Below are 11850 nucleotides of genomic sequence, written 5' to 3' on the forward strand. Positions count from 1 at the left end.
AATGTTAGTTTTATGCCATTGTTAGATGTAGGGGGGAAGTACAGGATTTTTTTTTTTGTTTTTCACACAGTAATGATTTTTTGTTTTTTTGGGGAGCAGAAAAACCTGATCTGCCTCTCCCTTGCCCCCACAGGGAAATGGCTTTCTTGCTGGCAATTTATCCAATTACAGATTTACAGCACTGCAAAGTCGACCATACGATACGGCCTAAGTCTATTTTTCAGCCTTTGGAGCAAATCCAATCATTCCAAATGGCTGCTGATGGTTATAATTGCAACAGCATTGCATTGATCTAGTGAGTCTGTGAAGTGGAAACAAACAAAGCTAAAGGGAACGTGCTCTTTGCATGTAAAAATATTTGGTTTGTTTATTGGACCTTCACGGAAATATAACAATGGGGTATTAGGAAGCGGCGCCCAGACTTATTTTTGGCAAAAAAAATCCACTGTGATGACCTTCTATGCATTATTAAGTCATTGACAGTTTTAGAAACAGTGACCTTGCTTTCCGGCCTTAAAAAAACAGTATTAGATACATAGAAAATTGGCCCATAAATGACCCATAGGCAACCTCTTCCAACTATTCCACTGTTGCTTTTTCATGTATTTTCACCATTTAATAAATCACCATTAGAATTTGTAAAAGTCAACCTTCATTAAAATTATTGATTAATCACAAATATCTGTACAAATATGTCTGTTGCACTTATGTGTATTTCAATCTGGAAAAAACTCACACAGACAGAAAAGACAATTAAAAGAATATTATTGATACAATTACTTGAGTCTTTGGCGCTCAGACCTCTGCAGGAAACATAAGCACTGAATTTTACTTTGATATGCATAAATAGGAGTAAGGAATAGGGATCTTTCCCCCCAGGCCTGAAACTGGTGGTGGAGTGGCGATGGATGAAGTTGGTCAGTCTATGACTGCTGGCTGGCGAGATGTGGGCTTGAGCTGTATGGAGAGATCCAGTGAACTGTGTGAGCTGATACTAATGCTTCACTCGGGGACCTGGAAGATGGAAGTCCAGCTTGGATAACACAGGCTGCACGAACCTGTCCATTATGAGCAAGCATGGAGTGACAGTTGAGAGGAAAAAACTCCCCTTTGGGAAGAAACCATTGGCAGAATGAGACAGGGAACGCGTTGAGTCCGGGAGGAATGACACTCTGATGAAGCTTTAGCTAGTATGCTGGAGAAGGGGATGGAGGTGGGCGGAATCGAGGTCATCTGTATGGAAGTCCAACATAGCGAAACCACTGCCTGTGCTTAGGGTAGCAGAATGAGATGTGCATTTGGGGACCTTCTAAGATGAACTATGGTTCCGATTGGCTTTTGTGGAGCTATAGAAAACTCATTGGCCTGTGATGAAAAAGAAGTAATCGATTCTTCAGGTGAACATGCTCCATAATATTATTTATAGATATATACTAATGTATGGCTACTTATATTTAATTAGAAGGTATTGAGTGAATCTTCATTTAACATTCAATTAAATTATTTTTTTTATCAAAATGTTTCCTCTTAAGTTCAGCTGTTTAATACAATATGTTTTCAAATATATTTTTTAAGGTTGCAACCTTTCAGCATCTTCAACTAAATAAGGCAGAGAAGGGCACAAATGAAAACTTTTATGCTGAACAAAATGATGCATTCTGAACAGAAGGCAACTATCATATAAGTATGTAGAGTAATGGCCCCTGGTAAGGATAGGATCTCAGATATATTGTCATGTTTAGTCCCCTGCCTGTGTGATGAATCAGAAAACATGGGAGATTGGATTGTATTTTATATGACAAATAATAGTTGCAAGAGATTGCAGGGAGAGAGTAAAGTTGCTCAGACATGAACGAGGGCATATGTCAGGTGTCTAAATGAATGGTGGAGAGCAGTGCATCTAAATTATTCCACGGTAGATACTGTATGTGCCCTAAAAACTCCTGACATACTTCAGTGAGCCTAATCTCTGAATTTTAAGTAGGTTTTTGCTTTGTTTAAAACACAATGTGTTGTATAATTTGAAAAAAAGCTAAGAACCTAAATCAATGGAGTGTAAAGTCAGTAGGTAATTAGAGTGATAGGGCTTCTGGCAGAATAATGCCCAATTGTTTTCAGGATGTGTTGAGAATACAGCACAAGAAGCTAAAGTCAGATGAATGTATAGAAGTGATGTCATTTAGGTAAATGTAATTTCCTATTTACAAAAAATACCAGTTCGATCAACAATGGCCCCAAATGGAAAATTAAATATTGAGGTTGTCCTTTTTTCCCCCCCTATAAGGTTGTACTGTTTATGTGAATGTGTTGTAAGACAAACTGATTTTATTTGAGCTGGATGCCCTATTTTTGTTTCTGTAGTTGCTATTTAGATTTAGGAGATGGGCATAGGGGACTGCAATCAGGAAGAGGTGGTAATCAATTTATGTTATTTATGTGTGAGTGGGCATCTACAGCTGCAGAGAGGAGACCCAAAGCTGCCAGCAAATGCGAGCAGTGTGTGATCACTTTTTTTCCCCCAGCTTTTACTCACTGACAGACACTACTTCATATCTCTCATACATCTTTTATTACAAGCTGTAGTTTATTTCGTCTTTTGCTTTTACTATCTAACATAGGCATAATTAATTTGCCATGCTCAAAGGCATCTTATATGTTGTGCAAGTGTACCTAACCCATTTTTTATCTTGATGTTTCTATGTCAGTTGCCCAGTAACTTGTTTTTTATGCAGTCCGATTGTCTTTTTTGTATTCCTGAAAAGCAAGTAAAGCTAATCAAGGTTTGTTTGTTTTGTTTTTTTTGGTATGATGAAGCCAACTGATTCTTCATTATGTTCAAACAAGAGAACTGCGTTTTATTTTTTGACACAATTGTTAACAAAAAACATTAATACATGTAAAATTTATCATTGTTATTTGGCCATTTATACAGACTCTAACTGCCTTTAAATCAATATTTTCATTGTAATGTTGGGAATGACAGAAAAGAAAGAAAAGGTCATTTGTAACAATGATGTCAGCCTGCATGGTGGCAAAATTTCTAGCACTTTTGCTGATTCCCTGCAGTCTTTCTGGATGGAAGATGAACACTGGCGGTTTTAGACCAAATTTACCAGGGGGGCGACGGTGGGACCAGTGCTCTTTCATGGGGGCATAAAAAATACAATGGAACAAAAAACAGGGCAAATGTTAATCAATTAATACATGACATTATCATTACATTAACCAAAGTGCCATTTGCAGCCATGGAAACCTCAGATCTAGCAAATGAAAAGTGCAATCCTCCTCAATATGAATCAAGCTAAAAGTACAACATCTTGTTTTTTAAATCCTCAATTAAATGTACCATAAAAAAAGGGGAAAAACAAAATTGGTCCAATGGACCTATCAGTTGTGGTATCTGTTCCAGTACATATAATTTATTTACCATAATTGTAATTTGTATTATGTCTTTGGTACAGGGGCCATAAAGGGTGCCACGACTAGTTCTATATGAACACTGGCCCCTGTCTAAAACCCGCCATGGGTTGCACGTTTCCCCCTGTGCATCCATGGGTTCTCTCCAGTCATCTGACCTCCTCCCACAGTCCAAAACACAACTTCTACTGCAGGTTGAATGGTGACACTAAATTCCCTGAGCATGTGAGTGCATTGTTGTATGTCTCTGTCTTGGGTAAACCTTGCTTTTTGACCAAAGACTGTTGGAGACAATTACCAACCCCACATAAGCCTGACAGACAAACAGCAGAGGAGAAATGGATGCATTGATGTCGTTGCACTATTCATTGATAAGAAATTTTCAAACCAAAGCAGTAAAGTTTACAAAAAATGTATCAAACCTTGTAAAAAACTCAACTTTTCAAGGTATTTAAATGTAATTTACATGTATTTTTTCATCATTTCTCAGCCCTTGTGAACCCAAGTGGTGAGTTTAACAGGGGCGGCATTTATGCTAGAATCACCACTGATCTCTTGAATGAGAAAGTGAGATAGATGGGCGTACAGTCAAGAGTTAGTTTTCACCTTGAGCGCACTATCAGTCTTCTTGACTAATTGAGCCGGTACATGGGGTTAAAGCCCTGTTACTTGACAGAGCAGAACATGGTACATCTGGAATCTAAAGGTTCACTCAGTAAATCACTTTAGGATATGCAAGTATGTCAGAGAGATGTGTTTTTCCCCCACACTTTGGAGGATAGGCAACGAGTAGAGATATCCTGTAGGGAAAGGAAGCTAAACCTGTTGAAGCTAAAACCTGGCAGCCTAAGCAGTACGGTTCTCCACAGTGAGCGAAATGTGAGGTTACACTATGAGCCCCAAGTCTGCAATTAATTCCTGCAACTGCCTGCCACATGAGCTGTGCTTTGAGTGAGAGGATGCTTCTTACATCCTAACAGCTGTATTTAAAAATGGATGGAGCAAGCAAACAGCTGGAGAATGAATATGCATTAAAGATTCTACAGCAGTGAGATGTAGTTTCATATAGTCCTTAAAAAAATTAAATCCTCACATTGCTTGTTTTCACTGTTGGGCTTAATCACATTGCTGATGTCCAGTCTAATATGATAGGCTGAACTAAAACTGAGATAAGCCGCCAGAGAAAGCACTAATGGAGAGACAATAATGTGAGTCCCAGATGCCAGGCATCCCTCTTGCTCATTAGAGCAGCTGTGTGGTGCATGCTGGGACAGATTAGAGCGGCAGTTTTAGACACAGCAGATAAACTGGACAGTGGGATAGGCAGGCTGTGTGCAGACTGTGGTTAGGAAAGGTAGATGTAGATTACTGTGTGTGTGGGGATGAGATTGGGCAAACTGATTTCCATTTAATGGCCAGCTGTGTGATGTAGACTCATGTGGGCCCTTGTGAAAGCACAGGCTTCTATCCATAGTGAAGGGAGTTAGGAATGGAGGAGAAGGGCCAAGCTCAGCCTAGAGGGATAATTAACTCTGGTGTGGCTCATGCTGACAAGAATTGGAAGATTTAGAGCTGAGGGTGTCTGGGAGCCTCCTTATGAGGGGTAAGGAAATTATCGTACTATAAAATATGCCTCAAGCTACTTGATTTTGCCAAATAAAAACTTGATTTACCAATTAAAATGAATATATACGCACTTGTTGTGGAAAAACAAAAAAAAAAGGTGTAATAATTAACTGTGAGTTTTTTAGGCTTGTTTTGGGGATACAGTCAATTTAAAGAATTTTGCCATTCATAAGGCTCATTGTTGGCAACAAACAACATGAAGTGGAATGACATCTAACTGGATATCAATTAAGATTGTCTGCACATAAATTATCCTATACATAGGTTGATTAAGTGTATCCAATATCCAATTTTTGTTTTTAACGGAAACTGAATCCAATTTATAATAATTTTACATTAAAAAGTAACAGTTTAAACAAAGTACTTAAAGGTAGAACTAAATAGCCTTTTTGGCCATGGTAGGTTTATGACTTTTTCCTATCAGCACTGCAATTATTAGTAAGATTTCATAAACAGAAACACTATCCCTATTTGTTATCTCTAATACCCAAATCACATCATGTAAATATAGCATAAGGATATTTGTGTTCTTTCTGACTTGCGTTTCATAACATTCTATGCCCCAAATAGGATCTATTGCATAACGTATTTTAGAGCTGCACTACTCAGCCTAATTGGACCATTAGACTTGTCTTTACAATATTTTTATCATCAAATTACTCATAGAAAGTCATAAACCTTCATCAGGTATGCAGTATGACACTCTCACATTGTATTCATGACCTCGGTAATATAAAATATTCATTTTAACAATGCAAACTAAAAACAGAAAACAAATTAAAAAATCCTTTATACAGCACCACCTAATCTAAAAAAAAGAAAGCCGTATAAACACCATACATCTAAATACCCGAATAAACATTAGGCTTAGGCACATATCACAATTAGAAGCTGAGAGACGGCCATACGCTTAGCTGCTTTCAAGTGAGCGTAAGACAAATATTGCTTTGTTTTTTTGGAGGGTGGAAGGGGCATTTTTATTACAACTGGTAGTTAGTGTTTTGTCACTTGATTCTACTATTCACCTGATTTCCAAAGCCTGTTTAGGCCAGAGCTTCCAATGTTTAACCAGACGTTCCTCAATGCTGCTACAAACACATATATGTAGACAGTTATACCAAAAAAGTCTAATTTTCATTAATGCACCTGGTTTGAAAGAATATTTGTATTGGGTTTGTTACCGTTGGGGGTTAAACACTACATCATACCCCCCAAAAAATATTTGGTTTTGCAGAGAGTAGTTATTAGCCTGATAAACCAGAATAAATGTGAGATTAAATGTGTAATTTAGTCTGGCCCGAATGAATGAGACGTCAGAAGATTGTTGATGAGAACAACCCGTTGTTTTTCAAACCATGTCTATGCCTATTGGCCACGTCACGTTTTAACGATCTGCATTAGACATACTGTATGTAATATGTTTTCTTTAAATAAGGGGCCATTAGAACTCCCCAAACGCCAACATAAAATGGTTTGACTAAGAAAACAGTGAGCTGCAACTTTTAAAGATTGTTTCGCTGCAAACTAAGAATGTCAGGTTTTCAGAGGTCTGCCGCACAGAAAAAAAGGGAAGATGACACCAAAGGCTTGAGGGATTTTATGAGTAAATAAGAATAAAAAAAAAGAGGAGGATTCAGGAACAGGTCCAGGAACAGAATTGCAGGAGAATGATGGCCATTCAGAGCCAGGTAAGAAACAAGGCGTTTATCGCTGTGATTTTAAAATATAGCATTCACTAATCAGTGTAAGGGGGGAAACACATTTTCTTTTAAAGAAATACTTGAGCTTAGCACAAAAGACCAGAAAGATGGCAGAGGTGTAAGTGCAGTGTGAAATACAGAGTGGGGGACAGCGTGTGTGGATATGTGTGTGTGCATGGGGCTAAATGTCCATCCTAATAAGAATTAAGGGCATGTCTTTAAAGTATATGCATGCAATACATTGGGCTACTTTTACACGAATTACTAAATAGGTGCAGCATACAGTAGCATCATCAAAAGCCCATCATTTTACAGTGACTTGATTCATTGAAATACAACTGGAATGATTGTAGAGTGTTTTTACAAAGTATAAAGATAAATAACTTCTGATGAGAATATAGACTTTACAGTTATGTGAAACGAAACAAAAAAAAAAGCACAGTATTGTGAAGCACAAGAAAAGGGATCTCATTAAATCATTCAGTGACACGTTACATTGTCAAATAGATTTTCTGATAATTTATTTAGTTTTGCGGCAATTAGTTTAAGTAATTTTTTTCCCAACTTGACCATGTTATTTAAAAAGATTGAAACAACTCATCATGAAATTTGTTCAATAAGCACTTTTGCTCACATAATTCTCAGCTTGATGAACTCAATTATACACTCAACCCACTAAATCATGCTTCAATAATGCAGGCTGCAGTGGTGCCATTTGTCAGTCTACGGTTCTAACAAGACAGTGACCAGCAGAGCAAAGCTGAACTTATGAGTTCAAAGAGCATTTTATTTTGGTGGTGGCCCAGTGGTTAAAGCAATGATTTGTGTCCTGTCCTATCACACAGATTGCCACTCTTGTTTTCTGAGAAAAAACTTTGTTTCTTTTCTTGGACAGTATCTAACAAACTGATTATTAAATTTGATTTTAACAGTAGGTGTACACAGAAAAAAAAAAAAAAATTCTAAGAGAAGCTCAAAGGTTAGGTTTAAGTTTCCCAGAGAGAGTGTATAATGACCAGAAGTTGTGGTTTAGTGTTCTTTTGGGCACCAGAACATATAACATGTTTTTTAGCATAAACTAAATGCAACCTTCCAGGAAAAGATCTTCATAAGAAGTGTGAACTTTTCAAGTGTCATGGTGTGAGAAGTTTTTGCTGCTTCAGGACTTGACAAAGGTAAATATGAGTATATCTGTAAGACGTAAGCTGAAAGCTGGACCCCCCCAACATAAAACTGATTAAAGACCCACCCCTCCTTTCTCTAGATAGATTTATGAAAGATTAAATGTCCATATATGCAATTTTTTTTTAAATTAATCAGATGGTTTAGTTTTTTTTATGAAACTCTTTGTAAATATTTATCTCTAACCGTATGTGTTGTCTTAAATGGCGTAAAAAATATCTCTCTCAGCGTTAATATAATCCAGCAAATGTTAATATAATCCAGCAAACCTCACAGAAATACAGTAGCTTTTTCTTGAGGTAGCAACACTTTTCAGAATGATATTCAAAATTTACTAGCTGCCATTATACAATGTGTGCCTATTTCCCCCTGTGGTGGCCTCTGAAGCATATGAGATGGATCCCAATCCCAAGTCTTTACATGACCTTTCTCACACAATGTGTAACAACAACATATTGGGTCTTGCTTGAGATGTTATATGAGAACAGACCTGTGGACAAAATAGCTTTAAGGAATTGTTATTTCTTACAGCACAACAATATCAGAGAGAAAAGGGCATGTTGATAAAAATTCCCCTCAATCAAACTCTAGAATTGTGTTCTTCAAGATTGTCATCCCTTATTGAATTCCTTATTTGGAGGTTATGTTCTTTATTTCTTTAAAAGATAAAGACACACTTTGTGTCCATCAAAAAAAAAAAATGTTTTATGGTCAAAAAATCAATTGAAAGCCCTTGAGTTCATTGTACTTATCTCAATGTATATCTTTGTGATCATCTCAACAAAGAAAATCTGACATCTTATTTTAGCAAATTGCCTCAAGTTTAGTGTGAAAAGCAATTATACTTGACAACCACTTAAAGGTGACCATCCCTAACTTTCTAAAAGTATGATGGCTATGTTCAGTACATTAGATGTTCGCCACCAGGTGGAGGCCGACTGTCAGTATAGTGACACTGCCTTGACCAGACTGATTCCCTTTGGAGTAAAACTTTCCGAGTCTTTCCGGGGGTGGTAGTGGGGGCGGGGGCAGGGAAAGGGTGAGGACTATGCACTATGCAAAGAACTGCTGTAGATGGAAGAGTCTTGCAGTACCTCAGCTCATTTTGATTAATGGACCCCTCTCTGCCCCTGAGTGAGCAATTATCAGAGGGTAGGCAAAGTCGTTCATCACTGTAACCAAGCAGCAGGTCTCCACCACTGTCGAAAGTTATACCTGCAGGGCAAAGTGTCTACCTCATATGCCACCTCCTTCTAGTCCTCCTCCTTCTGCTTCTCCTCATCAGCCATGCAACTTTTCCTTGTTTGATCGGGAGAGTCCAGCGACTGAAGGTTAGACAGGCAGGAAGTCAAAGGTGCTACGCTGCACACAGCAAGCTGTTTATGAGCATATCCAATTTCTTCAAGGTATTGGAGAGGTCTTGATTCTTATACCCTTTTAAAGCTAAAGCACACTTGTTATTGTGAAATCCTTTGAGTCCTATTTTTGTATGCATAAAATTTAACTTAGAACACGATGAGAGCATGCAAACATCTATTTTTGTGGATTTTTAGCAAATACAGTGCCTTGTAAATGTATTTACACCTCTGAAACTGTTTCACATTTTATCAAGTTAAAACCCTGCACTTCCGTATATTTTACTAATAGAATATAGTCGGAAATTATACACAATATGTCAATACAAAGTAGCACATAACCTCTTATTTATTTTAGACATTAATGTAGCCTTTATGCATGAAGGAAATAATCTTATTAGAAGGGAAACTTTTAGAGATTTCTGGTCAAATTAGTCTAAACCGGATCATTTTGGATTAATTTCCAAAATGCTACATGAAAAAAACTAGTGCTGTATGAGTATGTAATGGGTAGGAACCAGTGGGGTGAACAGACTTTTTGAAGGGGTAGGGCCGTAAAGAAAAGAAGCATGTTCTCACTCCTGCAGAAAGCACTTTAGCATGTGTTTTGATTCAGGGAGAGGGCAGTTTAACATGTTATTTGGCTCCGAAGGGATCGCTTTAGGACTTTTTTTTTAACACAAGGAGTGGAAGTCGCTGAGAGGAACGTTTTGTGGTTTCACTTTTCTTCAGCAGAACCAGAGAGGCTGATTAGAGTTATGAAATGAAATGAGATAAAACATTGTTAGAGCTGGCAATAGATCTAAAACTGAGGTATAGGTTGAAAGCAGATTTATTAGTTACATGGGTTAAACTCCAGCCCTGCAGTGGCTCAAGTTTAGCTCTAGAGTAGTGAGAGTCAATCAACATTATAACTTGATAGGATATAACCAATGTTTCTTGCAAAGGTTTCAATGTATCTACAATTACTAAAGATTATGAGAGCACCACTTGCCCACAACAGTAGTTAGATAACCGCATATCTTTTCTAACTGCCCCACTCTAGCCTGGACATTCAACAACTTTCTTCTCTTTGTCTCCTACTGTCATGAGGTCATTCTTTTGTTACTTAAGGTGCACTACTTGCATGGTGGTAAACGGGTGAAAACATCCAGCAAATTACAAAATGCAAAGACATGAATTATGCAAACTCTAAAACATAAAAAGCAATAGAGGAAAAGTACCAATGAAAAATGTAGAAAGCAGAAAAACAAACTTATCCACTAGAAATGGTCAACCACCAAGTCATATGGTACTTCTGTCATACTCCCAGTCCTGGGTGCAGGCTGGGGTTTTGCTTTTCCTTTTTTCTCTCTCTGCAGGGCTGGATGGGCAGGTGCTCCTCATCAGCTGATTTCCACCCTTTTTAAGGAGCTGGAACCAGGAGGAGGGCGTCAGTTCGTTAATGCTTCAGCGTTGGTACAACTGATCCTGAACCAAGCCTTGAACCTAAGCCTTGCCTGAATCTAACCCTGTCCTCTCTGCTCCCTTCTCCTAGAACCCAGGATCCCAAGCCCTGGAACCATTCAGTCAGCCTCTAGGAACCTGTGAGGCTTCTGGTCTCAGAACCTTAAGACGCCCTCCTGCGTGAGCGCACCTGCCAGTCCACCCTCAGACACCACCATCCGATCTCGCCAACCGGACCTGCACCAATAGGCTGGATCACTGGACACCATCCTCCCAAACAGACGCCAAGCCGTCCTCTCTGTGAGTCTCATACATCCCTCACTCTTCCACCAGCACCGAACGGTTGCTCACCTGTAATCTAACCTCTTCCAGCCGTATCCTGACAACCCTGCCTGCCGGACTCCTCTCTGTACTTCCACAAACCTTCAATAAAACCTTTAACAGATCATTGCCTCCGTGATTGCTCCTATTCAGAGTCTGAAAACCTAAACATGACAGAACGAACTGACCAAGCTGACTCTGGAGAGCAATTACGCAGCGCTATTTCCCACCAGGGTTTACTGCTAGGCCAGCATGAAGCCCTGATTCAGACCATGATACAACAGCAGACACAGGTTATGCAGACTATGAGCTCCCTAACCCAGGAACTGCAGGATGTGAAGACCTTGCTGAATGTAAACCCACCTACCTCTGTTCCTCCGCCTGCAGCCAGTGCTCCCGTTGTCCCCGCAGCGTCATCTGCGCCCGACGTGGGGATTTCCACTCCAGCCCCCGAACCGTTCACTGGAGATCTGAGTAAGTCCAGGGGATTCCTTTTACAATGCTCTCTAGTTTTCAGTCGTTCACCTCGGTCTTTTCCTGACGACTCCCACAAGATCTCCTATTTAATTGGTCTTTTCCGAGACAGAGCCTTAAGATGGGCTGAGGCTTTTATTGATGAGGAAACAATCTACGATTACAGCTATGCCGAATTTCTGGACCGCTTCAAAAGAACGTTCGCCTCCTCCATGGGGGAGGAGGAGGCGGCTAAGAAATTATGGTCGCTCAAACAGGGAAGTCGATCGGTCGCCGACTTTACAGTCGACTTCCGCACTTTGGCAGCTCAAGCTGGCTGGGACTACCGC

At 39.2% G+C, this 11850-nt stretch overlaps 1 long non-coding RNA gene across 1 annotated transcript; it reads left to right on the top strand.

Moving 5' to 3' along the window:
• The first annotated feature begins 10581 nt into the window (after positions 1-10581).
• LOC119794850 lies at positions 10582-11347 on the top strand. The gene is made up of 3 exons (XR_005282266.1): positions 10582-10738; positions 10818-11026; positions 11099-11347. It is a non-coding gene; the product is annotated as an uncharacterized LOC119794850 (long non-coding RNA).
• Positions 11348-11850: the final 503 nt, after the last annotated feature.

Source organism: Cyprinodon tularosa, unplaced genomic scaffold (genome assembly GCF_016077235.1).
Source record: "Cyprinodon tularosa strain WSP-4 unplaced genomic scaffold, ASM1607723v1 ctg495, whole genome shotgun sequence".
NCBI lineage: Eukaryota > Metazoa > Chordata > Actinopteri > Cyprinodontiformes > Cyprinodontidae > Cyprinodon > Cyprinodon tularosa.